The sequence below is a fragment of the Hyposmocoma kahamanoa genome, unplaced genomic scaffold, assembly GCF_003589595.1.
Source record: "Hyposmocoma kahamanoa isolate Upper Pololo Valley unplaced genomic scaffold, ASM358959v1 87, whole genome shotgun sequence".
Lineage (NCBI taxonomy): Eukaryota > Metazoa > Arthropoda > Insecta > Lepidoptera > Cosmopterigidae > Hyposmocoma > Hyposmocoma kahamanoa.
Window position 1 is genome coordinate 10,995,017 of NW_020654422.1, and position 9,331 is coordinate 11,004,347.

The window sequence follows — 9,331 nt, forward strand, 5'->3', positions numbered from 1 at the left end:
ATGACGTCACCCACACTTAACATTTTATCATTGTTGGCAGTAGTAATTTCTTTAGGAGGTTTAGGAGAATAATTAAATATCCAGTCTTTCCTATTAGTCATATGACTATAACAACCTCAATCTATAATCCAACTATGTTGGTCACAGTTACTAACTTTTAAGTCTCAGTAGGTAATCTACATGAATTTGTACTTCCTGTATTTGAAGGGGAAGCTTCACGTTTCTTTGAGTTCTTCTTCTTTTTTAGCTTGAGACACTTCGGTTTAATGTGAACTTTCTGATGACAGTTGTGACACATTGGAACAAATTTGTTTTCTGTCAACAAAATTTTCTCATTGTGGTCCAAATTTGAATTTGAGGAATTTCTCTTGAATTCACTTTGAATTAGCTGGCACTTAACAAAATCTGAATCCAGTTTCGATTTAGTGGCTTCCATGGCCATTATTAAAGAATCGAATTCAGCAGGTAACCCAATTAGCATCAATTCGACTAATTCTTCGTCATCGACGTTGCAGCCAATGTCAGCTAGTTCTTCAGTAATGGAAATAATATTTCCTAAATAGTGATCCATAGAATTGTAGTTTCCGTATTTAATTTGCATAAATTTTCTTTTTAAGAGAAGTCTCCGACTTATGCCAGAATTTTCATAGGCTGACTTTAGGTTTCTCCACGCATCTGCAGCTGTCTTCGCATTTCTTGCATGTAGATAGCAAATGGGTTGTATATTCAAGCAAATTTTTGCGTATGCTTTCTGATATTTTGAAGAATCAGCAGTCGCTTCTTCGGAACCAATTGCTAAATTTCTTAGTCCATGGTCTGTCAATAATAATTTAATTTGAAATTTCCACGTACCATAATTACAAACACCTTCCAGTTTTTTTATAGCCATGCTTGAACCTTGCTGCTAATAACAATGTTATTCGAAGAAGAAATGTTTTGCGTCATTTTCCTAAAATTATATTTTCTGAAAAAAAAATTAAAATTTATAATATCACACAAAACTAAAATCCTAATAAAAAAACACTTAAACTACTACATTACCCATTAGAACATTGCCCATAAACAATGTAAAGACAGAAGTCTTTTATCCCCGGAAATCTCGACAAAAATAAAAACAACTCAAGTTGCCGTGATGAAGAAAAACAATGTATTGATTCTTAAGTCGTCGTGACAAGGAACACTTTAAAAGAAAACAAAATTCGAAATAATCACAGACATACATAGAAGGTATTCAGCAAAAAGGTTTACCAACACCTGTACAGTACTGGGAATTGTTTTATATTCGAGAATATCTTGAGTTAAAGAAATAAGTAACAGACGTTGTAAAGAAAATTGTGGGCAGTCAAAAAATTTTCTTTACAACGCATTGACTTACAATTATATTACAACGTCTGTTACTTATTATAGATTAGTCTAGAGCCTATAGATTTATACTGGCCGCTTAGTTTGTTTATATATGTCAATAGCTGTACGATGATCTTAGAGAATGGAAAAAAAAACAATGATATTTCCTTTTTTTTTCCATCCTCTAAGAATGATATGCATTCTTTTTTCATTTTTTTCTCCTTCGTCTAAAATATGCGGTTGTTTAATTTCTGTTATGGTGAATATATATTATTATAACTGATATCTATCGTCTTCTTCTTCTTCTTCTTTCAAACATGGTAGCAGAGCGTTTGAACAAGTGAAAAACAAGTAAGTAAAATGAGTAATAATATCGTAATACCAATTTTTGACGGAACGGATTGTGCCAATTCGAAAATTCGATTATTGAAATTTATTCAATTGAAGAAATGTAAGGAAGTAGTTATTAGAATAAAAACGGGAAAAGGTGACGCTACTCAGTGGGATGAAATGGATGTGCAAGCTACAAATTATATATGCAGCGCTATTACCAATCAACAATTGGAATATATCAGCGAGCTACAGTCAGCATACAAAATTATTTTAAAATTTGACGAAATGTATTTAAAGCAATCTACAGCGTTATAAATTGTATGCAGAAATAATTTAGAAAATCTGAAGCTAGCAAAATATTCGGATATTAATATTTTCGTCGATGAATTCGAACGATGTGCCAACGATTTAAAAAAGGCCGGCGCGGCGCCATGATATCGGAAAGTGAAAAATTAAACTATATGTTAAAAGAGTTGCCCGGAAATATACAGTTACATTGACGATATAATAGATGTTTTGCCAGAAAAAGACAGAACCGTAGAATATTTAAAAAGTAAAATAAGAAGGAAGAAAATCCCAAATATAGGCGAAGAAATGCCGAGTACCTCGAACTCATTCCAAGTGGTATCGGAGAATAAGCGAACATGTTTTACCTGCGGAAAAGTTGAGCATATACAAAGAGACTGTTGGAACGAAAACCGCGGTCGCGGACGCGGACATTATTCTCGAAGTCGTGGTCGTGAACGAAACCACTACAATTTTGCACCAAACAGAGGTAGAGACAATTACTATAACATGGAATATTATTACTAAAAGAGCTTCCACACATGTATTGTGAACAATTCGACGATTAGTGAAGATGCTCCAATTAAGGTAGGACAAATAAATTGGTTTTTAGACAGTGGATGTACAGACCACGTAATAAATACTGACGAATATTTCGATTAATGTGTAACATTAAAAGAACCAATAAACGTAAGGGGTGGAGATCAAAGGTTGGAAGCATTACTACTTCCCTGTTTATAGGAACAAAATAAAGTGATCATAGATAAAGTATTTTATGTAAAAGAGATGAAAGCTAACTTATTAAATTATTCGAAAATAACGGATATTCACAAAATAGTTTTTCTTTTAATTCACAGAATATTTATCGAAAATATATAACATGAATAGAGAATTGATAGCAATTGCGGAGAAAGATGATAGACTTTACATAGTAACCAGTTTTATCTGTAAGGAAATAGGTATAAATGCAGCAAACTCTAGTATGACATTGAAAGAAAAACCTTCACCGAACATTTGGTCATATAAACTTCCATTATCTTGACATAATGTGTAAAAACCAAATATTAGAAGGATTACCTAAGCAAATAGAAACGGAAATAGAAACGTCGAAAATAAGATGCACAATTTACCATTTAACAACAACAGGACGAAAGCAGAAGGTATATTAGATATTGTACATACAGATGTTAACGGGCCACATAGAACTACAGGATACCAAGGAGAAAAATATTTTTCGACATTTATAGATGATTATAGCAAGTTAGCGAGAGTATATTGTATTCAATCAAAGGAACAAATTCACTAATGCTTCATACAATACGTCAATCAAATGCACAATATTACAGGAAAATTGATCAAAGAAATAAGATGTGACAACGGAAAGGAATACATAAATAATAGAATATTTCATTTCGCAAGAAAAAAAAGAATAATGATCAAGCCTTGCCCAGCATATTATGTTCATGAATTAAATGGTATAGCGGAAAGATATAACTCGTTAAGTAACATATTAGATCGATACTGGATATGGCACGATGTCTTTTAGCTGAAGCAAAGGTTGACAGACGTTGTTGGCCAGAAGCTATCAAGACCGCCGCTTATTTAAAAATCGTATAATGACAAATACCCAAGAAAGAAATACACCATTTGAAATAGCTTTTCATGAAAAACCAACTACAAAATACTTGAGAATGTACGGTAGTAAAGTTTGTGTGAAAGTACCTGAAGAAAGATGACAAATGAAGAAAAAAGAAAATGGGACAAATAGTTAGTAATGGGCATTTTACTAGGATATACAAATGTCGTGTACAAAGTATTGATCCATAATAGAGTAGTCGCTGCAAGACACGTGGATATAATTGAGGAAGATGTTAAGCTTATTGCTTTTGATGATAATGAAGAAGAAAATAAAAAAGATGAAGAAAAATGGGAAGATACACTAGATGAAATTGAAACAAAATACTCAATACCTAATAATAGTGATAATGTAGTGATAATTAATAATGAGAAGAGAACTTCTAAGAGATAAATTAAATTCGTATCATGGCCTACTTCTTCTTCTTCTTTTAAATGTTATGGCTCCATCGAAATAATCAATGATTTTGCCAATGTCAAGTAAAAATAACTATGTACGGTAGTTTAATATTATTTTAAAAATTATACAAAAAAATGGCGATTTCGCCTACACAAAGTTGAACGGGAATGGCATGACAGGATGATGAATTTTACTTTTTAAACGTTAATTATTGTCTCTGGCTGGCTAGCTGACATCTAACAAATGCGAGACGGAACTACATACTAAATCATATGAAAGAAATAGATGTACTATCCTGGGAGTGCTCAAGCACCATTAACTGATTGTGTGCAAAATTGAAAGAAAACACTCACGCCCGAGAAGTAATTATTAAATATTTTATTCAAAAATCTTATACATTTTATATTGGTTCCACATTTTGAAAATGATAGGAGTCAAAGTATTTCCTTTTTTTTTACCCGACTCCACATACACGCAGGTATTCTCAAATGAGGTTTCATTACCTCTAACACCCCCTTTTAATGAAAACTTAATTAATAAATGTAAGGGGGGGGACCTCTTACTTATAAACAAAACTGAACTCAACACAGCCCTAGCATTATTCTAAATTTTTCAAAAAGCATTCTGTCAAGAGGTTTTGTAAAGATATCGGCTAACTGTTCCTTGCTATCAATGTACCTCAAAACGACAGCTCCTTTATGTACTTGTTCTCGGATATAATTGTGCCTAATATCTATGTGCTTAAGACGCTTTGAATCTAAACTCTCAGCTATTTTAATTGCACCCTGATTATCCTCGTACAAAATTGTGCTAGGCATTTTATCATACAAGAATGTATCTTCTAACATTTTACATAACCACGCAGCTTGAGTACAAGCTTGACTGAGTGCCATGTACTCAGCCTCAGTAGACGATAAAGCTACACACTGTTGCTTTTTAGAAAGCCAGCTTACAGTACACCCAAAAACTTTAAATACGTAACCAGTTGTAGACTTACGGTCTAGCAGGTCACCTGCCCAATCTGAATCTACATAACCTTCAATAAAAGAATCAGAATATTTTTTATGAAATATTAACCCTAACTCCATAGTTCCTTTTAAATAACGTAAAACTCTTTTAATAGCTGTCCATAATTCTTCAGAAGCGCAAGATTGGTAACGACTCAGTATTGACATACTATTAGCTAAATCTGGTCTCGTGGCTAACATACAATACATAATTGCACCGATAGCTTTTCTACATTTAATTTCGATGGCTTCGTTTTCAGACATATGTAATTTCAGTAAACTGTGTTTTACACTTTGGTCCATCGGTGTGGACACCGGCTTACACTCATGCATGTTAAATTTCCGTAATAATCCTGCGATATATTCTGTTTGGCTTAAAACTGTATGGTCACCGTTCTGTAACACATTTATGCCAAGATAGCACTTAGCAATACCTAGATCTTTAACTTTAAAACATTTCTGTAAATAGTTCTTTATATTGAGCAATTCATTATTGTCTGTCGACATAATTAGGAAATCATCGACGTACACCAGGAAATAAGTTTTAATACTGTTACTCACTTTATAATAAAAACAATAATCATTTTTACTGGCTGTAAAACCATATTTTCTTAAAGTGTCATCTAATGTGTCATACCAATACTTAGGCGACTTTTTAAGACCGTACAGAGCTCGATTTAATTTACATACTTTATCACTTTCTATATTAAAATTCACAGGCAAACTCACATACACAAGTTCATTTATCTTACCATTAAGGAAAGCCGTACAGACGTCCATTTGATGCTGTTTAATTCCCAATTTCACACTTATTGCAACAAACATTCTGAAAGTTGTGAGCTGTGCGACCGGCGAGTAAACTTCGGATGCCGATACAAATTCTTTTTGTTTGAAACCACGAGCTACTAAACGCGCCTTAAAAAACTTATTTCCGTCTTCGCCTTTCTTTATTTTAAAAAGCCATTTGGTATCAACTGGCTTGCAATCAGCCGGCTTGGGAACAACAGTCCACGTGTTATTCTCCGCAAGGGATGATATTTCCTTCTCCATTGCATCAATCCACTTATCAGCTTCATTGCCGTTAATTGCTTCTTCATAAGACTTAGGTTCAAATACTTCGGCAAAATGAAGTACACTATACATTTCTGAGTCTTCATATCTTTGTGGTGGTCGAATCTTACTACGATCTCTCAATCTCCTTTGTTCGCTTTGTTGACTTTGCTCGATATCAATTGTTTCTACAGATTCTTCGTTGGTAACTGTTTCGAGTTGACTATTATTTATTCTTGTTTCCATCCTTTCAACCTCTACTTCTTTTTCATTTTCCTCAATTTCACAATTATTACTATCAGTAGAGTCAATTACGCGTGAACTCGGCCGTTCCGTCTTTGTTTCTTCGATATCTGTATTTGACAGCAAAATTATATCCCTGGTCAAAATAACATCGTCTTTTTCAGGAACATAAACACGATATCCTTTTACATTTTCTTCATATCCCACAAATATTCCAATCGCGTTCTTATCGTCCCACTTCTTACGAATTTCCTTCGGAATGTGAAAAGAAACACGATTGCCAAAAACTTGAAAAGTATTAAAATCAACTGATTTGTTTGTCCAAAGTTCAAACGGTGTTTTTTTCTTTACGGGACTTGGGCCAGTTCTATTTAGTACATAAATGGCTGTATTCACAGCTTCTGCCCAAAATCTCTTGGTCATTGACTTTGCTTTCAACATTGTTCTGGCAGCTTCTACAATTGTGCGCATTTCCCGTTCAGCCCTACCGTTTTGTTGAGGCGTGTACCTTATAGAGTTTTGATGTACGATTCCATATTTATTCAACATTTTACATACCTCATTGTTGACAAATTCTGTTCCGTTATCCGTCCTTAATATTTTTAATTTGTATCCAGTCTGTTTTTCTACTAGAGCAATAAAATTGTCAATGCAGTTTTTAACTTCGTACTTGTTTTTGATGAAATATACTTTTCTGAAATTACTGTAATCATCTTTGAACAGAAGAAAATATTTAGAACCACCAATAGATGAAACTTCCATAGGACCGCAGAGGTCGGCATGTACTAACTCACACGGAGAATTTGCACGATTTTCACTACGTATAAAGATATCTCTATGTTGTTTACCAGCACAGCAACTTTCACAAACAGCAATTGAAATATTTTTGTAAATTACACCGTGCTCTGACAGTACATTTTTGATTTGTGTCAAATTTTGATGTGCTAGTCTGTCATGCCAGTCAATCAAATCAAGAACAACATTACTTGAAGGAGGTTGGTTATACAAACGAAAAATCATTTTAAACAGATTTCCATTTCGCTCAGCAATAGCCTTAACAGACCCTTCAGAATCTATTATTTTACACAATTTACTATCAATAATTGTACTGTACCCTTTATCTACAGCTCTACTTACTGAGAATAAGTTTACCTTTAAATCCGGCACATACAAAACATTTGATATAGTGGTTTCTATCCACTGGTTACCATTGTAAGCTTCTAACCTAATACACCCAATACCTTTTATCGACAGCATTGATCCGTCGCCTATTTTAACAGTTTTATTCTTTTCTGTAGTTAATTCAATGAACATGTCCTTGTCTTTACACATATGTTCTGATGCTCCAGAGTCCATAAACCACTCAACTAGGTTGTTATCCGTTGTTCCAACAAATGCGTTAGCTGCTTGACAGTTATATGTGCATCCGTGTTCTTTGTCACGACCTCGGTTGCCTCCTCTATTTGCAAACTTGTGTAAGTTGAATCTACATTCATTCGCAAAGTGGCCAAACTTTCCACAATAATGGCATTTTATGCCCGCTTTGCAATACCTTGTTTCATGACCGGATCGGTTGCATTTTTGGCAAGTAACGGAAACTCTATATTTACGTGATTGCAAAGGATGAGATCGCATTGCTAACGCTTGCATTGGCACGTTTTCTTTTAATCTGTGCTCTTCAAGCAGCAGTCTAGACGTGAGTTCATTCAAAGTTTGATATTCTCGGGGTACTGATTCCCATGCAGTGACAAAATGATTGTAGACCGCAGGTAGTGACGTTATTATTTTTGTTATCATCATAGTCTCAGATATATTTTCTTTGTTTTCTGCAAGTTTGTTACGTATTTCCTCGAGCTTTGCGACAAACATACATATACCTTCTTCTTCATATTTGATAGAGAAAAATTTCTGCTGTAGTAAATGAGTATCTATATTCGTTTTAGGCTCAAAAACAGATTTCAATTTTGTAAACATTTGGTATGCCGTTTTGCATGATAGGACCAAGTTCATAGTTCCCTCCTCTAATCTATTTATAATGATTTCTTGTGCTTTTGCATCTTTGTCGAGAAACTTTTCATCCGGATTGTCATTTTCTTTTTCAATATTAGAATATATTTGCTTAGCTTTTAACAATATTTCGATTTGAAATTTCCAGACCACAAAATTAGAGCCATTAGTTCTAAGTTTCACATTGCAGGACTCCATTTTGAATTTTCTTCTTCTTCTTCTTCTTACCTTCTCGTATTTCAAAATTTCAACCGCTTAGTTACGTTATTTATTTATTTATTAGTGCCTTCTTATAGCCCATAACCTGAAAGAAAACACTCACGCCCGAGAAGTAATTATTAAATATTTTATTCAAAAATCTTATACATTTTATATTGGTTCCACATTTTGAAAATGATAGGAGTCAAAGTATTTCCTTTTTTTTACCCGACTCCACATACACGCAGGTATTCTCAAATGAGGTTTCATTACCTCTAACAAAAATGAGAATAATTATATTTTTTTTATTAATTTTATTATTGATTATACTTACTACGTTGTTTTGTAATATCGGCAATTTTTCAATCATACTTTACAATTTATCGTACGACAAAATTACAGGTCACGTCTAGTCACATATCATTGAAATGAATAAGGTGAGTTTGTAATTTGATAACATCATTGGAACGTATCTTGTATTCGTACATTTTCATTGACAGCATTAAAGTCAAATTTGGCACTATTTAAAAGTTATTTTACGATTTTCGGTAAATAAAAGTATTAAAATGATTAAAATTCCATTTAAAAATTTGCAATAACATTCATGCCAATAATTTATCAACAATACTTAAAAGATTGGGAACTCGAACTAAAATTTTAAAAAAACGCTCAATATATTAATAGTGTTTATTTATTGACAATTGGCTATATACCTTTTATAGATAACAAATAAATAAGAAACTAAAAATATAATAAAACTTAAACAAAATTTCTTAAAAATGCATTGACTTACAATTATATGGACGTCGGGTCCGCGCTAAAAAGTGTC